This window comes from Silene latifolia, chromosome Y (genome assembly GCF_048544455.1).
Source record: "Silene latifolia isolate original U9 population chromosome Y, ASM4854445v1, whole genome shotgun sequence".
Taxonomy (NCBI): domain Eukaryota; kingdom Viridiplantae; phylum Streptophyta; class Magnoliopsida; order Caryophyllales; family Caryophyllaceae; genus Silene; species Silene latifolia.
Window position 1 is genome coordinate 355843852 of NC_133538.1, and position 24085 is coordinate 355867936.

At 41.4% G+C, this 24085-nt stretch overlaps 1 long non-coding RNA gene across 1 annotated transcript; it reads left to right on the plus strand.

Moving 5' to 3' along the window:
* The first annotated feature begins 652 nt into the window (after window positions 1–652).
* On the plus strand, window positions 653–4413 carry LOC141626950 (uncharacterized). Its single transcript, XR_012536513.1, has 2 exons — window positions 653–1695; window positions 4012–4413. It is a non-coding gene; the product is annotated as an uncharacterized LOC141626950 (long non-coding RNA).
* The last annotated feature ends 19672 nt before the right edge of the window (window positions 4414–24085 follow it).

The following is a 24085-nucleotide window of genomic DNA, read 5'->3' on the forward strand; positions in this document are numbered from 1 at the left end:
TTATGTCTCTTTTGTTTTCATTTTATCATGTTTAACTAACCTCTATTGTCACTTTTTCAAGTTTTATGGTAGGATCTTTGATCGACTTCTACGAGCGTTGAGTGGTTCCGCACCTGAGATATTTGAGTCAAGCTCACAACTTTAAACAAATGCTTATTGCGAGAAATAATAAAGAGGTGCTGTTATCTTTCCGGGTGAGGGAGTCGAGATGAAAAGTTCAGTAAAACGAGCCTGTCAATTGCTGCCTAAGTCAATCGAGCGGCTTACAAAAGTCGATCGACCATATCCTTAAAGTCGATCGACTTGGAGACCCTTCTCATAATTCGTCTCTATTCCTAAAAAAAAAAAAAAAAAAGGAACCCTTAGAGCATCCGCAAAGGTGAGGTGCCCCATATTTTCTCTCTCATTTTCTTATTCGTCCACCTCATTTTCCACCTCATTTTCCACTAACTTTTTCATCTACCCTCCCCATTTTATAACTACATCTTTGCAATAATGAGGTTCCCCAACAACATAAATTTACATACAAAATATGGGAACCTCCCAAAAAGCATATCAATTTGCCTTACTTTTTCTTTTGGGAACTTCCTCTAAAAATAGAGTAACCCCAACATTTGAGGAGCTTAGTGCAATAATAAGGAGACCCATTTGAAGAGAGAGAAGACAAATGGGAGCTAAAATCCCACCTTTGCGGATGCTCTTACTCTCAAAATCCCATCGACGTACTCCCACCTCTCTCTAACCCCAATTTCCTCTCAAATCAAACTTCAACTCCACCTTCATCCCTCCGCCACTACTCCTGCCGCGCGACGCCGCCGTCACACCGGTTCTGTGCCACCGTCGTCGATCTCCATGGGTCCTTGTCACTCCCGTTGTCGCTCTCTGCTTGCGACGCTCCCCACAGTCGTCCCCTGCTGCGACGCACATCTCAGGCCGCCATATACACCTCAGCTCAGCACTCAACGGTGCGATAATTCTCTCGCAATCACCATCAAACCCCAGAACGGAGACCCCTAATTTCCAATTTACGTGTTTTATTGCTATCTAATGAGTCGGATTTCCGGGCTTAAATCAAATTGAATTTGTGGGTTAATTATTTCCAATTTTCCTGCAAATTGGAGGTATGAATTTCTAACATAATTACTAAAATGCCTTTGTTGTTGAGTTAAGATTTGATTTCCGCTGCACATACTGGATGTGTGCGAATTCGGAGTTTTGTTCGGCTCGATTGCTGCTATATTGATCGGTCCTCAGTGCAATTAGTTTCGGCTGCTTGTGAGAAATTACTGGGGATGATTTTAAGACGATTTAGCTATTTTGAGGGCTGATTTCCTGAGAGTTCATTGTGTTCGAATTATGGGTTTGTTAGACTCGATTCCTGCTATATCGGGTCTTTCTGTGAGTTGAGCCATTAGCGGCCTTAATTTTGGCTCTATGATGGTGCGATGGGTGGTAATTTCAGCCCTATGTTTGTGGGTTTAACGGCTAAATTTCTGCTATATTGAGTCCGTGGACTGTCGATTAGCATCAATTTGCTGCTGGGTTTTGAAGTTTTGAAGTTCTGAAGCTTCTTGTTTTGTCCAGTGTATGTTTGCGGATTTACTGACATTCCGCAATTGAGTTTGTTCCTCAGGCCATGAAATACCTTCATACTTTCCTATGGTCGAGCAATATGTCTTGTTCCCAATTACTATGGTGAGCTCGTTTCCTCTCACTTTATATTTTGTGTCCTCTGCTTTATTATTGCTCTTACTTTGATTACATTGAGGACAATGCATCATTCAAGCGTGGGTTTGTTTGTTGCTTAGAACTTTGAAGTATGGTGAATATGCTGAAATTTGAAAAAAGTGAAAATTTTCTTGTCACCATTATATGTGTTCAGTGCAGAGGCAAGGCCAAGATTTTAATTTCGGTGTAGCAAAATATATACTCAAGATAAAGTGTATAGATAATTAGTGTGAAAGCAGTAAATATTGGTGTAGCAAATCACGAAATTCTAACCGAAATTTCCGCCTTTGGTATAGCGGCGGCTACGCCATAGCCAATAGTGGCCTCTCCCTTGGTTCAGTGGCAAATTCTTGTGGAATATGAGCATAATCTGATCGGGTTACTACTACTTTAAAACAAATGCTTGCAAATTGTTTTCTATTTTGATCACTTGCAGTTTGTGAGACATTTTTACCTTCGATAGTCCGATAGAATAATTGTTTTGTGCTTATCTTGTGGCATTGTTTGTGGTAAGACGGTATGACTAGACTTGTGACTATATAACCGTGTGACCAAAAAGCCGTGAGATCACATAAGCCAAATAAGATTGGGACATCCATGTCAATCTAATTCTTTCATGAGTGGTCATAGGATTAGTAGTTGCCATTAGGATTGCATGAGTGATAGAGGCATTCATTTGTTTTATGAACTACATTAGCCAAATAGCCGTCCCGAATATAATATTTCCTATTTGCAACCCCTTTGAGCCTTAGCCTTGTTTATTTGTTACACGATATTTTAACCCGTTTTCCCATATTTTCTTACCAAAGTAAGGGCTAGTGAAGTGCTTGTTTTTCTCGGTTTGATTGACGGTATGATACAAGCGAAGCATGGGGGAGTAATTGATGGCGATTTGGTGAACATTTGATATATAAAGTGGGCTGATATGTTATTTGAAAAAATCAGAAAATGAGAAGGAAAAAAAAAACAGAAAAAAAGAAAGAGGTCATGTTTGGTAAACAGCGGATTAATATTAGCAGAAGCAGAATTTAGAAAGCAGATTTGACTAGCATAATGATTTAGCGGGTTTGACTAGCAGATTTATTTAGCAGAATTATTTTTAGAGGTGTTTGGTAATTGACAGTTTTAGATTATCAGATTGTTTAGATTCTTTGTAAAATGACAAATAAGGATATGAATAAATTATTTATTAAATATATAAAAGGAAAGTTAGTATTTTTAAGGGGGTAAATAAAACAATATTTTTTCTTTCTAATCCGCTAACCTAATATGCTAGTAGGAACAACATATTGCAAAATAGCATATTGGACCCCAATATGCTATTTCAATATGCCATTAACCAAACGCTCTAAATAGCATATTCGTAAGTCAAACATGCTAAACCTCTCCAATATGATGAAATTTGGCCAATATGCCATTTACCAAACAGTGCCAGAAAGAAAATGAAAAAATTGTGAAAAAGAAAAAAAAAAGTGATAAAAAAGTAGTTGTAGTACCATTCGATAATAAGTGGGTTTGAGTTTGATTTAATAAAGAAGGTGTATGTTGCATATGATGAAGATACGATAATAAATTGGTGTTCGTTCTATATTTATGCGAGGAGTATTTGTTTGGAGGCTTTTTCGTTCATTTCTATGACCGGGATTGACATGTTTTTCTCTAGCTCTTACTTTTAGCTCCACATTTCCATAAATTGTCCAACTTCTACCCTTTAATCCCAAGTTAAAAGTCCTCTTGACATGCAGTAGTCGGCAAATTTAGGCTTAGTTTATATGTGTGACCCGTGTCCTCATCACTTGGACACATGAGAGTTAGTGATTTTCCGCGTTTACATTCCCGAGGGTCTATCGGTTGGTTTGTCACTTGTCTAGACGGTTTGTGGTAAGATTGAATGGTTAATTGTGCACATTACATGATATTTTGTCGGATTTGTTAGGGTGATGGTTCTCACTTGGTAAATTGTGATCTATACTCTATTTCGAAATTAAAATGATTTTGAACTTATGTTTGATTTCTTTTTGAAAAACCTTGGTTGGGTTATTGCTCAATTGCTTGTATTTTGCCACTAGTTAGACCTTGTCGTGTATTGTCTTGTTTTGCTTCTTGAGTTTACTCGAGGACGAGTAAAGGTCTAGCATGAGAGAGTTTGATAAGTGCTTATTTTACCTATATTATATATAAGTATTCCCCGTACTTTATACACTTTTCCGGCATTTTTAGTGTGAATTATAATATATTTATTCTTTTCTACGGTTTACAACGAATCTATACAATTATTTGCAGAGAAGAAGTATTTGGTGCTAAAAGATGCCGACGAGCTAAATGGGATGAGAAGCTGGTCAGTTTCGAAGCCCGAGTGTCCGAACCCGTGATAAAAGTATTCAAAGTTTGCGTGAGTTACAAAGTGAAGAAATGCTTGCCACTTTATGAATTGTGGACTTTGTATAATTGGACTCTTCCAACTACTCTATGAGTCTATGGGCCATTTAGCTTGGAATTAGAAAATAAAAGTGGGTGGTAGTGCATTAAGTTGACGGAAGTTTCATTGGGACGTAGGATTTATGTAGAAGATTTAGGTTTGGTTTTTGGGGGGCAGGTACTTGTTTGAGATGCCACTTGGCCTCGTACTCTATGTACTCCGTTCTTTTCCACTTGAATCGAAGACTAAGTTTTCCTCTTCTTTCTCCTTCTTTCTTACTTTGATTATGTATTTTATTATTATTCTTATTTTCTTATTTCAATTTATGAGTAGTTAATTTTTCGTGCTAGGATTAGGGAAGCTGTTGTTATAAGACGGTCTTAATTAGGTGATGAGGTCTGGCATTAATATATATCTATCTGTGTTGTTTATTGTAGCATCAAATAACATTTAATTGGTTAAGTCAACGAAATTAATTATTTGATCCAGGAAACTTTGACCTAGATCGAGAGATTGGAAGAAGTTAGACCTGCTACAAACAATAGATCATCCTAATTAGAGCAAAAGCTAGATTAGTACTCTAGGGCGAATAGCGGACCGAAATGACCTTTTCATTACCCCTCAAACTGTATTTATGCCGACCGTTGACCTTACCTTGATCGTTGTTGACCGTGGTGACCCGAAATCCTAGCCCTTTTCTTCCTATTATTTGAAATCCTTTTCCTACATTTATTTCCTCTTTGCTTGCTATTTTAGTTGATAGACAAAACCAATCAACCCCCGAAATTTGTGACTCAGACGGACTTATAATTAGCAAATAGAACACAATTGTCTCCCTATGGATACGATCCCGACTTCCTCTGCTACATTAGTTTAGGCCAGTTGGTTATTTTTGATAGGTGTGCGATTTAGCCTGTCAGAAACTTCATCCCCGAAGTTCGTCCCACACTTCCCAACACAACAAAGCGACACAAGGGATCATGCAAGGAAAGCCACGTAAACTTATGCAACACCAAGTAAAGCTAACGTATAAACAACAGGGTTGTTATCATTACATGTCTAACATTACTAGTTATCGTGACACGATTATGACGACCATGAAACCACTATATCATCACTATATGCAAGCCACCAAACCATTTAGAAAATGACTGGTGTCAACCGTTTAGAAAACAAAACTGATGTGATAAGATAGTTTAAATAACAATGATTAAAATTTATGAAAACGACAGTTGAAATACTAAAAACAATATTAAAGAAGTTTCGCGAGCTTTGCAACTTCTTTTGCCGCGATGTTATCTACCCTTCTTAAAAATGAACTTCGTCCCCGAAGTTCACTCCCAACTATAGAAATGAGGCATACATATATATAAACACAACAGTTACGGAAGCATGTATTACTTGTCTAACAATTATGAGCATGTACGGGACAGAAGTAAAGCAACCATGTTTATATAAATCGGAAATAAAATAACATGCAATCATCAAAGCTAGGAAAGGCGTATACAACACACAACACCAAAAGTACGATATAATTCTCAGGCTATCATCCATACTAACTCCCATTTCACTTCTGTCTCAATTCCAAGCCAAACCGATGTACCGTCACCATATTTATCATACTCATACCATACCATACCCACAACGATACTAAGATTCTTAGGAAGATGCATAAAACAAAGTAATACAACTTAATCTATCAAACTATATGCTTAAAGCAACCACGGATGATATTACCAGGGTACTCGGTCGAGTACCAACAAGAACTCGATCGAGTACTCGGTACCCGGCCGAGTATCAAGTGCTCGGGCGAGTTTCTGAGGCCAGAACTCGATATTTCACAACCAACAATCACGACTTTGTAAATTATACCAGCAAAACGAGTATCTAACCATCTACCAACTCAAGAATCCAGGTCTTAACAGCCTCAACAATGCGGAAAAACAAGTATTGGGCTTATGGCCGGTTAAAATCATCCCAATTAAAACCAAATATCAAGTACGATAAGAAACTCAACAAAATATCAAACAACCAAAACAAATATAAATCAAACGGAGCTCAGATGTTCGCATCCTCATCCATGTCCTCGCCGCCACCGATGCCGGATGTCCCCTCCCCCTGATATGCTCCTGCCGGGTAGCTACCTCCCGGTCTCATCCAACTGGCTACCATAGTTAGCTCCCCACGGTCCCGTGAGGCAGCCATACTCGTAGCTCGTCGGGGCTCTCCACGCAGTATGATCCATCCCATAGATATGAAACACCCCGGTGTCATCTCCCGGTCCCCTCCACCATACCGGCTGAGCGAGGTTAGACCCTATCCCCTGCTGATGTGCCATCTCATGTATGTTCCTCAACACCAGCGTAGTAGAAATCCTCTCTGTAAGCTCACTGATCTGCATCCTAGGGTCATAGACTGTAGGATAAGGCGAGTACTAGGTCGGGTAGAGGCTTGGTGTAGAATATGAAGGCCCGATCTTTACCTCTTCGGTCATCCTCCCTCCACGGTGCTCGCGAGGTGTGGGGACGGTCACTTGCTTCCCCGAAGTAGTGACCGGCTCATGCAAGTCTAGAAGGATCTCAAGTTCGATCAGATAGTACTAGGGCTGAGGCCGAGGGTCTCCACTACCCAGGTCATACTTCTTTAAGTGGTTAATCACCGGTAGGTTCTTCGGATTAGGAAGTCTCATCCACTTGGTCCCCTTTACCCTCCAAGCAAAGATCCCATCATCTACCTTCCTAAGCCACTTAATGTGGCACCAGTAGTGCTCATCCATGGTGGGAGCAGTCTCAAACAAACTAGTTCCCGACGCCGAAGGGGCTTCAAAGTCGGTCAGTCTCTGAGCTAGGCGGGTCACTATGGCTCCAAAACTCATATAGCGGCTCTTGGAGCGAGCCATAAGTGCCAAACTGGCACACACAACCCCGGGTGCAGTGTAGTAGAAGTGCTCCCTCCGGAGAGGGTTAAGGTAGGACACTAAGAGCATTACCTCGTGTGAGTTCAACTTACTCACATCATCCCGACCAAACAGCAAACAAGTCATCATCCTCAAAACCATACTAAGAGACACATGTTGGACATCATTAATCAGCATAACACTCGAGGTCGGGGCGGGTCGGCCGGTAAGATAAGGTAGACAGTGGGATGCTCCACTCTCTATAACACCCCCTCATACCAAGGTGCCTTACCAGGACCACCCTACCATGAAAGTGTGTTACCATCTCGATTGCCCGAGGTTAGTAATATCAAAAGCGTCTGAACTGAGCACATTTATTAAAAGTACCATAAAGTATAAATGTTTACATCAACCAAATCAAAAACCAAACCAATAAAATAAATCCAAAGTCTGACAACTACAAAATCATAACTAAGACTCAAGACTGTGATGCTAGAACTGGTGAAGACGGCTCCCCCATGACCGCCCAAGCACACCAAAAGCAATACCTGTCAAACCTGCTCACCATCCCCGAATGGATCACAGCAGATACCACAAACAACAAGAACGGGGTCAGTACCATTCAATCAATACAAGACAAACAAACAATGCAACCGGCTGATCATCCTCCGTAGTAACCGACTACACACCAAAGTGTGTAGCCCTGCCAGATTACCCATCGCAATAGGTAATCCACTCCGCCAGTGGGTGACCGCAACCCATCCCCACCTAGTCCAGCTCATCAACGAGCGACTAACAATCTCTGTCCCTTAATGTGCACATCCCCTCCCGTGGCGGGTTCCACGGAGGGCGAACTAGGGTGTGAAGCCACTCCCGCAAGTGACTCCACCACAATCACACACACAGCATCACAGCTGTCACATCACCACAACCGTCACAACACAACCACACCAACATCGTCACCACAACACCCATCCTCCGATGATCAGCAGATAACAACATTTACGAAACAATACAATCTTAATCAATTAATAGTACTGAGTAGGAGAAACCCTATCTTAGCAACAACAGCAATACGAAAACCGAACAATCAGAAGGGCTCCTCTACTAAGTCTTCTCCTATACAATAACCACATAGCACAATCACACATTGCACAATCCCCCTTTTTCCCCAATTCCATATATACAGTAAACCCTCAAAATACATAAATGACATGGGAAATAAGGACTTACCAACAGTAGAATGAAAGATTGAACGCAAGGACTACGACGATTGCACACACAGTGGAGGATTAGGGAGTGATTAGAGTAATCGTAAAATGATTAGGGTTATAAAATGACGTTTAGAAACTGACTTTCGATATTAAATAACCGTAAACACTCCCGCATCAAACCGCTGAAATATTACTCGCCAGACCGGATACTCGGCCGAGTAAAGTGTATACTCGGCCGAGTATCCTCTACTCGGTCGAGTATTCACTATACTCGGCCGAGTATTCCTCGGCAGAACCCAAATAGACTACACACTTGACACTACTCAGCCCAGTAGGCTGTACTTGGTCGAGTACTTTGATCATAAAAATCCGTAGTATTACACTCTTCCCCCCTTAAGAAGAACTTCGTCCCGAAGTTCACACTCTACTCTAAAACAAGACACACAACAAACAAAAGACTTCTCAATGAACACTTAACAACACCCAAGAACTACACAAAGCATCAGGAGACCTACTGTCCCGACTCAAAGTACGACAAAACACACACGCGACCATCTCCTACCCCCCTAAAAAGACAATGGTTACGTCCCCGTAATCAAACATACCTGATCAAAAAGGTTAGGAAAACGTTCTCGCATAGATTCCTCGGGTTCCCATGTGGCCTCTTCCACATTGTGATTAGACCAAAGTACCTTGAGTAAGACAGTCTCACCATTCCTTGTCTTACGAACTTTGCGGTCAAGAATCTCTTTAGGAACCTCGGCGTAGGACAAGGACTCATCAAGCTCGATATTCTCCACCTCAAGTATATGTGACGGGTCACTCACATACTTCCGAAGCTGTTAAACATGAAAAACATTGTGGACTCTATCCAAAGCTGGTGGCAAAGCTAATCTGTAGGCTACCTCGCCTACACGGTCCAAAATCTCATAAGGACCTATAAACTTCTGACTTAGCTTACCTTTCTTCCCAAACCGCATTACCCCACGCATAGGTGACACTTTCAAAAGGACCTTATCACTTACTGCGAACTATGTCCCTACGGTGTAAATCGACATAACTCTTCTGACGATCTTGAGCTGCTCTCATCTTTTGCCGAATCATCTGGACTTGCTCAACCATATCCTGTACCAGCTGTGGTCCTAAAACTACAGCCTCAGAACTATCACCCCAACAAACTGGACTTCGGCACTTCCGACCATACAAAGCCTCAAAAGGTGCCATCCCGATACTCGTATGATAACTATTGTTGTATGAAAACTCAATCATATCAAGTCTGTCCTCCCAGCTGCCCCCAAACTCTATGACACATGCCCTCAACATGTCCTCTAAGGTCTTGATGGTTCTCTCCGTCTGACCATCAGTTGCTGGATGAAAAGATGTACTCATGTTCAAGGTAGTACCCATCAATTCTTGCAGTTCTTGCCAAAACTTGGATATAAACCTCGCATCACGATCAGAAACGATATCCTTGGGTATACCATGTAACCGTACCACATGTCTCCTGTAACCCAACGCCAGCTGCATCTTAGACCAGGTATCTTTCATAGGAACAAAGTGAGCTGACTTGGTTAACCGATCAACAATCACCCAGATCATGTTATTACCTTGCTATGACCTAGCCAATCCCACAATGAAGTCCATAGAGATTGACTCCCACTTTCACTCGGGTACCTCCAAAGACTGAATCTTACCCTGCGGTCTCCTTTGCTCACCCTTGACCCTCTGACAGGTCAAACATCTAGCCACGAACTCAGCTACATCCCTCTTCATGTTTGGCCACCCGAAAGTCTTTTTAAGGTCTTTATAAAGCTTGTCACCACCCGGGTTAACCGAATAGGGAGTGCAATAGGCCTCCGACAAGATCACTCTCCTCAACTCTGCATCCTCAGGGACACACCATCTCCTAACAAAACGAACACTCCCATCTGTATGGATAGAAAACCTAGAAATTGTTCCACTCTCCACTCTTGACTTCCATTCTTGAATCTTAGGATCAAGCTCTTGCTTACTCTTGATGTTCTCATATAAGTTTGGCTCGATCGTCAAATCCCCGATAGTATCCTCCTTCCTTATCATAAAAATTCCCATCGGAGACATCTCATCTCCCAGCTTCAGCAAAGACATGGCCGTACATAGCGAATGAACGCTCTTCCTACTTAAAGCATCGGCAACAACATTGGCCTTAGCCTCGTGATAGATGATCTCCATATCATAATCTCCGATCAGCTCCATCCACCGTCTCTGTCGCATGTTAAGCTCCCTCTGAGTGTAGATATACTTTAGGCTCTTATGATCAGAAAACACCTTAAAGGTTGCTCCATAAAGGTAGTGCCTCCAAATCTTAAGAGCGAAAATAACTGCACCCAGCTCCAGATCATGAGTAGGGTAATTCTCCTCATATGGCTTTAGCTGCCTCGAAGCATAAGCTATAACCTTCCCTGCCTGCATCAAAACACAACCCAGACCATTATTTCAAGCATCGATGTATACCTTAAAGTTCTCACATCCCTCTGGCAAAGCTAGAATAGGAGCTGTGGTCAAACGTTCCTTTAAGGTCTGAAACGTCGTCTCACAACTCTCATCCCATCCCAAACAAATATGGTCTCTTTCCTCTTCAAGGCAGTCATAGGCCGTGCTATAGTAGAGAAATATTTTACAAATCTCCTGTAATAGCCAGCAAGGCCTAAGAAACTCCGGATCTCGGCAACATTCTTCGGTGATTCCCACTTGTTCACGACCTCAATATTGCTAGGATTCACAGACACCCCTTTCTTAGATATCACATGACCCAGAAAAGCCACCTCCTCGAACCAGAACTCACACTTAGATAGCTAGGCATAGAGTTGATTCTCTCTCAGAGTCTGCAAAACCATCCTCAAGTCCTCCTCATGTTCTTCCTTAGTCTTGGAATAGACTAAGATGTCATCGATGAAAATAACCACAAACCTGTCCAAGAACGGTGTAAAGATCCGGTTCATCAAATCCATGAAAGCTGTTGGTGCATTGATCAACCCAAAAGGCATTACCACATACTCATAATGACCATATTGAGATCGGAACGCTGTCTTTGGAATATCCTCATCTGTTATCCTCAGTTGATGATAGCCTGACCTCAGGTCAATCTTGGAAAACTCACCCGCTCCACTTAGCTGATCAAACAAGTCATCAATCCTAGGCAAAGGATACTTGTTCTTCACTATGACACGGTTTAACTCTCGGTAATCGATGCATAGCCTCATGCTCCCATCTTTCTTCTTCATAAACAGAACTAGGGCTCCCCATGGTAACAGACTTGGCCGGATATAACCCTTGTCTAACAACTCATGTAACTGTTTCTTCAACTCAGCTAACTCTTTAGGTGCCATACGGTAAGGTGCTTTGGATATAGGACATGTTCCTGGTTTAAGCTCCACACTGAAATCAACATCCCTCTTTGGCGGTAACCCCGGTATATCCTCAAGGAAGACATCATCAATCTCTCCCACTACTGGTATCTCAGCAGCTGATTGTGACGCTACTCGGCCATCTTTCACATGACAAAGAATCAAGGGGCACTTCTTCCTCAGATATGACTTTAAAGTCATCACAGCTATGAACTTACACTTAGGTTTTACCACAAACCCTCTATAGGACGCCTTAACACCCTTTGGACCCCTCAAAGACACTTTCTTTTGTCGACAATCTATCTTGGCATCATACTTACCCAGCCAATCCATTCCGACAATCACCTCAAACCCATCCATAGGAAACTCTAACAGGTCTATCGGTAAATCTACCCCTCCAACTACCATAGACACTCCCTTATACAACTTGAGACATGACACAGACTCCCCAGAAGGTATGAACACGTTATCCTTTACAACCTCAAACTTCCCCAAACCCATAGACAAGGCATGACTCCTAGACACAAAAGAATGTGTTGCCCCCGAATCAAACAAAACAAAAGACGGTACATTATGAACAAGAAAGGTATCGGTGACTACATGTGCATCATTCTATGCTTCCTGCTTGTCCATCATGAAGAGCTTCCCACTGTTTTTCTGTCCTCCCCCTTAGACTGAAGCATTGAAGGTGCTCGGCTTGGCTGCCAAATCTTGGGTGGCACTGTTGTTCTGACGCTGATAAGATCTACCACCACTGCGGTTATAACTACCATGGTTGCTCTGTCCACCTCTGTTGCCCCATGATCCACCCGGTCGGTTGCTAGCAAAGCTCTGAGTCGACCCCTGAGAGAAATTCCCTTGATAAGCTCCTGAACCTGCGCCGGTCTTGCCACTTGTGCACTCCCGCCTCTTGTGGCCTACACCACCACAGTTGAAGCATATAAGGTTGGAGTTGTCACTCAAACTCCGACCACCAGTCTTTCCCCAACCACGAGATCCCCCAGAGAAGCCAGCTCCACCAGAAAAAGCCTTCGCGTGATTGAAGTTACCCCTCTTGTTGCCCGACTGATTGTTGTTTCCACTATCAGCCTTCCTTTTCTCGGCAGCAGCCCTTTCATTGATCTCTTTTGAGAGATCTACCATCCTCTCAGCTTGGCCCGCTCTCAGGCACACTTCCTTAAGGTTAGTAGCAACCCCAGCTGGCATAGGCTCACGATCTTGGCAAATAGACCCCTCTCAAAACGGAGAGCCAAACCCCTTTGTCCCAACTACATATCCTCAACATAGCGAGATAGCTCTAGGAACCGATGATAGTACTCAGTGACTGTCATCTCCACTGACATGGTGAAGGAATCAAACTCAAATCTCATCTTGTGTCGGATATGCTCCGGCACAAACTGCTCTCTCATAGCGCTCTTCAACCCTGACCACGGGATAACTCCCAGACCCTCGGCCTGGTAGTAAGCTCTAGCATCTTCTTTGACATTTTTCCACCACACGGCGGCTTCACCTCTCAGTTAGTATACTACCTGCTCAACAATCATATCATCGGGACACTTGACCACTTCCACGAGACTTTCCATCTCACGGTGCGATTTCTCGAGCAACTTTGGTTCCCCAACACCCTCATATGTGGGAGGGTTGAAGCAAGCAATGATGATACTAGCTGAGTAGCATCCACCGGCTTCTCATTCCCCTTTCCCACATTCTTAAGAGCCTCAAGAAGAGCATCTTGTTGCTCAATCATACGAGCAACCTCGTCAAGGGACATCTCAGAAGCTTGAATTTGTGTGGCAGTTCTTTTGGGCGGTATTTTGAGCTAATAAGAGACAAGAAACATAAGCACAAAAGCCTACGGCTCAAAATGTAACAATCTTCCGCTAAATAAGCACTCGGCCGAGTACCAGACAGTACTCGGTCGAGTAAAGACTACTCGGTCGAGTATCACCGATACTCGGTCGAGTAGTCGACTCCAGTAGCCGACCTCAAATTCACAAAACGCATACTCGGTCGAGTATAAACAACACTCGGCCGAGTATGCTCTACTCGGTCGAGTAAACAAATCCAGTAGCAACTGCTGCTTACTGCCAAACAACACTCGGTCGAGTGCCTGGTTACTCGGCCGAGTACCCCATACTCGGTCGAGTACCTGCCCTGCTCGGCCGAGTCATGCTAAACTAGCTACAAACGATACCCAGTATCCCCTATCATGCTTTCTACGCCAACATACAAACATATATCAACAGGAATTCGATTGCCACATAATAAACATGTAATCATGTCGTCATTCACATGCTAAAACCGTTTCACTAAATTTCACATATTATTCCTTCTACTTCGTTTCAATTCTCGACATACTCTTTCGAATCCATATACACATTCCTTATCACCACATGATCCAACCATGAACCTTAACATACATGCACATATACGACACAACTCTCAACACACTTCCCCATGTGACCGGCTCGAGTTAGTGAGGGCCAAATTGCGACTCCGGGATGTCTCCCAAGTCTTTGCGGTAGCTCCAAACAACTCTCCCCGAGTTCATTTTATTTAGACTCTCTAAGTTCATTAGGTTCATTTGTTTTAGGTACCGGAATCTTCGGCTCTGATACCACTTTGTAACACCCCCTCATACCAAGGTGCCTTACCAGGACCACCCTACCTTGAAAATGTGTTACCATATCGGTTGCCCGAGGTTAGTATATATCAAAAGCGTCTGAACTGAGCACATTTATTAAAAGTACCATAAAGTATAAATGTTTACATCAACCAAATCTAAAACCAAACCAATAAAATAAATCCAAAGTCTGACAACTACAAAATCATAACTAAGACTCAAGACTGTGATGCTAGAACTGGTGAAGACGACTCCCCCATGACCGACCAAGCTCACCAAAAGCAATACCTGTCAAACCTGCTCACCATCCGCGAATGGATAACAACAGATACCACAAACAACAAAAACGGGGTCAGTACCATTCAATCAATACAAGACAAACAAACAATGCAACAGGCTGATCATCCTCCGTAGTAACCGACTACACACCGAAGTGTGTAGCCCTGCCAGATTACCCATCGCAACAGGTAATCCACTCCGCCAATGGGTGACCGCATCCCATCCCCACCTAGTCCAGCTCATCAACGAGCGACTAACAATCCCTGTCCCTTAATGTGCACATCCCCTCCCGTGGCGGGTTCCACGGAGGGCGAACTAGGGTGTGAAGCCACTCCCGCAAGTGACTCCACCACAATCACACACACACACACAGCATCACAACTGTCACATCACCACAACCATCACAACACAACCACACCAACATCGTCACCATGTGGACAAGGCCCTCGGGAACTGCGTCCTCAGGATCCACACTAGGCATAATCGACTCGAGGTTCCTTCGAATCGAATTAAGACAAATTAGAGTCGCCACCAAGTTTTTTGGGAACTTGGAACCGTTCAAGTCAACTTTACACCTTTCATCGTAAAGCATAAAGCCAATCGACTACGAGTGATTAAAGATAAAGACTTGTACCCTATATCACTCGATTTGAATGACTCTCGTAATCCAATGGTATTTAGACGGATCCACAAACCATAGATCTTGAGTAAGGGGTGAGGGTACGTGTTAGGAAGCCCATAAGGACACCTAACCCCGCCCGTCAATAACGGCCTCTACTAAGTCAAGTATCGGATTTCAAACAAGGTCATAGCTACTACGATATATGATATGCAAACATCGTTTTTAAAACCCTAACATGTGAAGTTTCTATGTCGATTTAGATGCTACTAAACTAACTTTGTCAAAGTTGTAATTTAGCATGTGGGTTGATTGATCTAACAACATATAAAATGAAGCAAACAAGGCTTAGGGGGAATGGGGGAGCCGTTGGGATCTACCCTATTACAACCCAGGCATTTCATGCCGACACAACAAGAAATTAAAGATACAACTCGATCTAAATACAATTGCTATATACAAAACCGTACATGACGCATCACACGGCCACTCGGCCTAGGAAAACGTGCACAAATGGGTGGCCCACGGCTTACATGACTCACGGCCTTGGGTCACTCCTCGTAATATGTGCTTTCACTTAATCTTATCGAATTAGACATAGGGCCACACACCAAAGCATGCATTGGCATAAATCGGGCCATGTTGCTTTAAACAACATGCGATTTACTACGCTCTTACATGCATTGGGGCACAACCATCTAACCAAACAAGACTAAGGTTTTTGAAAGAGGTTTTGACTCGATAAGAGAAAACTAACTTGAAAATTACAAACAAACTACCAAACACGACTCGATAAACAAAGTAATTACAAGATACGAAATAACGAGATAAAGATGAGAAAATAACGAGAAAAGGGACTACAAGGACACGGCCAAACACGGCCTACACGATCTAGCATACCCTAAACCTTAGGTTAGATTCTTTAGATTAGATAGATGATTGCGAAACGGGATAGGAAACAAGTTAGAAAACGAGTTAGAAACAACGTTGATCGATTGGAAGGATGTCGCGCGAAGGTGTATTCTACACGCCCTAAGGGGTCAAATTAGGTCAAGTTTGCTAATTAAATTAACTCATTGAGTGTTAATAAGAAGGTGCTAATCACGCACTCTTATACTAACGAGAAATTAGGTGAAAGAGAGAGATGTATTCAATTAAGTTACAGAATCGTCAATTGATTTTTAAAGCTATGTCGATGTACCCTAAAGTGTCTAATTAGGTTATTAAATTGATCTAATGTCATCTAAACGAGTTATATATTAACAATCAGAGGTCATACTAACATGTGAATGGTCCTAAGGTGGGTCGAATCACACGAAACAAAGGAGGGGTCAAAAGCGAAGAACGAAGTCAGAAATCGTTTTATTAATGCCCTACCTTGAACACGAGGATATGTAAATGAGACGGGGGTGTACGACCGACTGATGTAGCGGTTTCTTTCCCATCTCAAGTCAACGTGGGTGTTCACGGTGGTACTTTAACTCATACGCGGACTAAACTAGTTTCGTAGTTAATGAGAACAATCGATAAACAAAAAACGATAAACAAACAAAAACGAACTATAAAAAACAAACATAAAAAACGAAATAAAAGGGAGAAAGAGGAGGATTTGATGCACCCTCAACCTACATGTATCGTTGACACCGTCGTGGGTTGTAATCGATCGTAGATTTTATCTCGACAGGCCGTCGTCGACGAAGAAACAAAGCAAACAACACGTTTTTATCGAATCTGGACAGCAACTTTCAAACAGCGATTTCTCTCTCGTTTCACGATGAAAATTCGATTTAAAAGATGTTTTGAAAACTAGAAAGAGAGGAGAACAGAGATCTTAAAACAGTCCCTGCTCGTTTTGAGTTATTGGGCACGAAAAACGAGCACAAATAGAACTGGACAGACAGGAAAAGCCGCGAAAACAGAGTGTATAACACTCTGTTTTTCGAGGGAATTCGTGTACTCTCAAGGGCAATTTGGCTCGTAAATCTTTGTCTAAAATGTAGATGGATGTTGTGTGGTTAATTTGGAACAAGAAACTCGACTTTTGGTGGAGGTTTGAAGGAGGAACGAATTGTATTTCGAAGAGGACACACAAACTGTTCCAGTTTGCAAGTCGGTTTTGTGGAGGGTTTTTGAGAGGCAATTAAGGTTTGTTTCTGGAGTTTAAAGTTTGTAAGTGAAGGTTGTATGTATGGAGAACTTAGAGGAATGAATGTATGGTGAAGGGGGGGTATTTATAAGGAGTTAAGGTAGGGTTTTAGAGGGGAGAGGCAGACGGGCTCCTTTTCGCATAGCTGCTGTCCAGCAGCTTTTGTGAGGGTTTGAGAGGCTTTGTGAGGGGTTTTCTTGGTGGTTAAGCTAGGGTAATATGGGTAGGATACTAGGGTATGTGTTAGGGTTAATGGGCACGGGTTTTGGTGGTATTTGGAGCGGGTTTTGGGCTCGGGATTTGAGCTGCAAAACAGGGGGGCTGTTCGTGTTTTATGCGGGCTGTTGGGGGTGATTTGGGGCATGATTTGGGCCGTGGTTATGGGGTTCAAACTGGGGTTGGATGGGTAGAGGCTTAGGTTGGTTAGTGTACTCGATATTCGTGCCAACTCGTAAAGAAAACGGGCTCAAAAACCGAGCTATAATCGAGCTTCAAAACACATGTTTAAAACGAGTTTTCTTCGCTTTTAAAATCGATTTTTCAAATCGATTAACATATTAAAATAAATGATTTTTCAAATCAAATATACTCATAAAATCATTTTTCAAATCAAATATTTATTTTATTTTCAATAAAATAAACTTAAGAAAATAAATTCAAAATAAAATAAAATAAATTGAAATCACCTTAAAAAAGACTTTAATTTAAATATCATTTAAATTAAAATACTCCATCGACAACGCTCATTCTACATCGTAAAACGAACCCAAATAATGACAATGACAACTAATAAATACATGTGTCCTATCATCATCGGGTGTTTGTCGGGTTCTCTATAAATTCCAATATCGACGGATACGGGTTTCTACACACCACAACATCCATCCTCTGATGATCAGCAGATAACAACAATTATGAAACAATACAATCTTAATCAATTAATAGTACTGAGTAGGAGAAACCCTACCTTAGCAACAATAGCAATACGGAAACCGAACAATCAGAAAGGCTCCTCTACGAAGTCTTCTCCTATACAATAACCACATAGCACAATCACACATTGCACAATCCCCCTTTTTCCCCAATTCCATATATACAGTAAACCTTCAATGTACATAAATGACATGGGAAATAAGGACTTACCAACAGTAGAATGAAAGATTGAACGCAAGGACGAGGATTAGGGAGTGATTAGAGTAATCGTAAAATGATTAGGGTTGTAAAATGACGTTTAGAAACTTACTTTTGATATTAAATAACCCTAAACACTCCCGCATCAAACAGCTGAAATATTACTCGTCAGACCGGATACTCGGCCGAGTAAAGTGTATACTCCGCCAAGTATTCCTCGGCAGAACCCAAACAGACTACACTCTTGACACTACTCGGCCGAGTAGGCTCTACTCGGTCGAGTACTTTGATCATAAAAATCCGTAGTATTACACTCCCAGCCGCAACATCACTAATGTATCCCTCCTGCTCGGTCTCTAACCCGAGATGTTCAACAAACTGGTCAAGCGTTAACTCATGGTCGATGTTCAAAAGACGGATACTAACGGCCTTCCCCTTCACATTATACTCAAAGGAAATCAGAAACTCCAGGGTGAGATACGGGTAAGACTTTTTGCGAAAGTGGTACAACCCCTCCATCCCCAAAATCTCGAATATATGTGATATATCTTATTCCACCCCCAAGGTTGTCAAGATCTCCGGGTCAACATAACGGGTCGGCCTCATGGTTTGACCCATCAAGGCCATGAATACAGCCCGTTGTTTAAAGTTAGTAAAGATTACCGATGGGTGATCATCAACTGGAGGGACAAGTGGCTCCTAACTCGATTGGCCTTCCTCAATCACGACATTAGCGCGAGTCCTCTTCTTAGTAGGTGCTCTAGTTTTCGGCATGCTGCAAAAATACAAGTTCAACAAGAATTTTCCGGAAATCATACCATAATAGGTGGAAATTTTCAGTTTATACACCTTTAAGACGGAGTTTTCCGACGGATTTAACTATCAAAAGGCATAAATTATCAACTTGGTAGAGCATTACCACTATCAATTGAACCATTAAGAACATCCTAGTAGCAATCTAAGTGACCAAAAATCAAAATTTTAGGGCAAAACACTAGAAATTTTCGGTATCAAATTTGTAGTTTTTGAGCTTAGAAACCATCTTTTGCATATGTAAATCAACTAATAAGAGCAATTACTACTAAATTAACACCATACAAACATGAATCTTTGAATTAAAAGAGTAGAAAATCTCAGATTTGGGGCAAAATTTTCAATTTCTTTGATTAGAAGTAAAGAGTGTTTTTATATTTGCACTACCTTAAGTCGGAAGTTGATTGAAAGAACGAAGGCAAGAACGAATCCGAGAACAAAGCAAGCACAAATCACTCTAGTTTATATTGAGAGAGGAAATTTTAAGAATTTTGTGTGTAAAATAAGAAGTATGGGGCGTGATATAGAGGTAAAATAAGTTATAGGGGTTCCAGAAAAGTAATGTTGAACCGCGATTAATTAGGGTACTCGGTCGAGTACTAGGCCTACTCGGCCCAGTAGCCTCTACTCGGTCGAGTACTTGGTCTACTCCGTCGAGTACTCAGAATTGTTTTTTTTAAGTCAGCCACTCACCTTTGAGTACTCGGCCGAGTGCCTACATACTCGGTCGAGTATCCAATGTACTCAGTCGAATATACCTATACAGTAACGTAAATTGAAGATTTTATGAATGCTTCCCCTTCAAAACAACAAACATTGGTCGGAGTTTCACTCATTCGGGACTCGTAACGTTTAGACCTTATTTCTATCAAACATTAGGCAACTTATCAGCTACACACGCCACGACGACTCACTTAGACAACACATATTGTACTTCACATAATTCCTTTAACGGAAATTATCCATGTTACATGCACACATAACCTACTCAAGTTCGATTATAATACCAACAAGGTATAAGCAAGACCATACGCATACAATTCTCTACTCTTGTTCATGCACATATTACTACTCAAGTCATTCATACGCTTTGCCATATCTTTACATGTTATACCATTACCGTCTATCGTTACTTCCTTTGTCATATAAAACCATAAATAAAACTTTTAAACCAACTACACTGCTCATCCATAAGCACAAACACACCCATTACACCATCACTTGCATCCTAGCTACTTCAACCTTTGACACCAACACAAAGTAACAATTAGGAAAATCACATATTACACATCCAACACACACACACACACACACACAGCGCCATACGTTTACCCCACACGACGTTGCTGGCTTAAGCATGATAGGGGTGGGATTCTGAGATGATGGGGCCTTCTCACCCAAAACCGACATAAGAGGGCTCCCAACACACATACACCAGGTTCATTTTAATTTGACACCCTACATTCATTTGGTTCATTAGGTTTAGGTTTTAAAATCGTCGCTCTAATACCACTTTGTAACATCCTTACTTATAAGGAGCCTTAACAAGACCTTCCCCAATAAGTAAGGGCGTTACCATCTCAGTTGCCCGAGGTAATTATATCAAATAAACAATAACAGAACTTTTTATTAAATGTTTCTTACAAGTTATACAAACATAACAAAGGATTACAACCTTGAAACAACTGAAGGAACCACTAATCATAAGTGATAGCGGCAACAATCTAAACAGCGTGATGACTCGATCCCCTTCATATCCCGCAAGCAACACATCAACCAACACCTGCTAAACCAACTGCTCACCATCCCCGAATGGATCACCACAGTTTTAAATATATAAAACGGGGTCAGTCAACTGCTTAACCAAGATAAGAATACACAATAAAAACAATGTAGTCGATTCAATTACAATATCAATCTCTAACTCCATTAACAATCAATAACTCACTACACACTGCCATGTGTAGTCCTGCCAGATTACCCATCGCAACAGGTAATCCTCACTGCCAGTGGAAAACCGCAGCCATGCCCACCTAAGCCCCGCTCATCGCAACGAGCACAAAACCCATGTCCATTAATGTGCACATCCGCCCTGTGACAGAAACCAGAAGGGGCGAATCAAGGGCATGAAGCCATTTTCGATGATGACTCCACTCAGGCGAGGGCGCACCTCAAAAACCATAAACACATCATGTAATACTACGGTTTTATGTGTTGTTGGGTACTCTATCGAGTAAGGCTTACTCTATCGAGTAAGTGTGTTTTGGCATTCTGGACAGTGTTCTGTCTGTTGGGTACTCGATCGAGTAGGGGCAACTCAATCGAGTAGGGGCCACTCGATCGAGTACCTCACTTACTCGATCGAGTGCGTCGGTTCTTACGGATTTTTGGACGGGTTTTGATAGCAACGCGAGGTTGGTATATAAAGGATTTTTACCAGTTTCTTTTTACTTTTTACTTTATTCTAAATGGAAGTTGTATCACCTTAATCAAAGTAAACCTACAATACTACTAACAAATAGCTAGTGGTAAGAGAGGTATCGTATCCACAAGGAGGAGGTAATTATCTAGTTTGTTTTATCTAAGTTTGTCTCAAGGTAACAATTTTATGGGGTTTTGTTTGTTTGGTTTTTAAACTAATTGCAATAAAGTAAAAGATGAATTCAATAAGATTTAAAAGTCTAGGGATCAAGTTCACTAGATGGTTATCCAGGGGTGTGATTTAATTAATTAACAGAGCAATTTATATTGTTTAAGGTCATATGATCAGTCGATTCTAATACGCCCTTTAGATCTATCCTTAACATGTGGTCACATTCATTAAGTCAATCTATTCAATTGTCGCAGCCTATACTAGTCTTAACTCAGTCGGTGAAAATCCTAGTTTGCAAGACTAATTAATTAACTCTGATCAGTAAATCAACTAACTTGATTCAAACCACCATTGAACAACATCTAAAAGCAGTTTAACTATTAATTCATTAACTAAACCACCTTCTTACAACCTAGATCCCTTTCACCCTAGAAGGAGAATTAGCTACGCATAATAATAGAAAGAACAATAAACATAATTAAAGAAAACATAAGAATAGAGATTAGAAATACCAAACAATGATTAATTGGAAGATTAAAGTATGAACAATCTTGAAAGAAATAACATAAAAGAGTTTTAGAGAGGAAAGCTAAAACTAAAACTAAAACTAAAACTAAACTAGGGATTTTAGAATAGTGAAAAGGATAACCTAATTATTGTGTAGGAGTTTCCTATTTATACTATTACATAATAATTAATTAAACCCATTTAAGGAAAGTTTCATAAAAACTGAATCAAAATAGATACTCGCTCGAGTATTGACACACTCGATCGAGTGACTTCAACAAGTCAGCTTCTTCGTGTCTTCTTCTCTTCTTGTTTTCATCTTACCGACTCCGCGGTGCTCCATTTTACTCTTTTGCTCCACAAATGCATCCAATCTGCATTAAAATACCAAAAGGCGGAAGTATCAACATTTCTAATATAAACGGCATATAATTAACATAATATAACACAAAACCGTCTCAAAAGCAACTAAGGGGAGGCATAAATATGTATATAATTATAACTCATCAGCTATCAAATCCAAAGGGCTAAAGTCGTCAGATTGAAGAGTTCTTAACACCTTTGAGACCGTCGTATTGTGGGTAAGATCCTAGTATAGTTTTTATATCATTTTGTTGACTTTGGTTTAAACCCTAATTGGGTAATTGTGGGGTTTTTGGGAGCATTATTGGTATTAGATGGTGATTGTATGATTGTATGTTGATAGGAGGTGATTTCGTAGAGGAGCGTTTCTGATCTGTTGTTGTGCCGACTGTGGTGATTGCATTTTCAAGTAGGGTTTCCTACTCAGTTATTGTTTACATGAATATGAGAGAGTTGATTGGTTGTTGATTATTGGTTAATGGCATTTGTCTATATCGTAAGTGAATTGGTATTGTTGATGTTCTGATTGGTTGTTGTTGTTTGTCTGTGGTTCACGAGGTGCGCCGTCGGCTGAGTGGAGTCACTTGCGGGAGTGGCTTCACGCCCTTGATTTGCCCCTTGTGGAACCCGCCACAAGAGGGGATGTGCACATTAAGGAACATGGGTTTGCGCTCGGTAAAGTTGAGCGGGGATTAGTTAGGAATAGTTGCGGTCCCCCACTGGCGGTGTGCATTATTGGTTGCGGCCGTAATCTGGCAGGGCTAGACCTTCAGGCTAGCCAGGTGATTGGTGATGTGACGGTATTGGAGAATTGTGTTTGTATATTGTTGTTGTATATCTTATATTGTGTATGCAGTAACTGACCCCGTTTAATTATTTTAAAAACTATGGTGATCCATTCGAGGATGGTGAGCAGTTATTGAGCAGGTATAATTTGGATGCACGAGGGATAGCTGGGCATGTGTCATCACGAGTCTATTAGAAGTCTTCCGTTGTGTTATAGAACACTTCATTTACTTTAGTTGGTTTTTGGTTTGGGAACAGTTGTATCTTACTTTACAGTTTTTAGAGTTTGATGTATTCGCTTAAACTATTTCTTTAAAGCTTGTTCTTTTATGGTCTATTTGATATTAATTAGGTGGTCTTGGTAAGGCACCTTGGTGTATGGAGGTGTTACAAAGTGGTATCAGAGCGACGATTTTGGAACCTGTAACTAATGAATCTAATGAACTTAGAGAGTCAAATTAAAATGAACCCGGGTATTAGGAGTTGCTAGGAGCTAATTTAAAGACTTCGGAGACGTCCTAAAATCGCGATCTCACCCTACAACTTTGAACCGGTCACTATGGGGTGTCATAGGATCGCTAT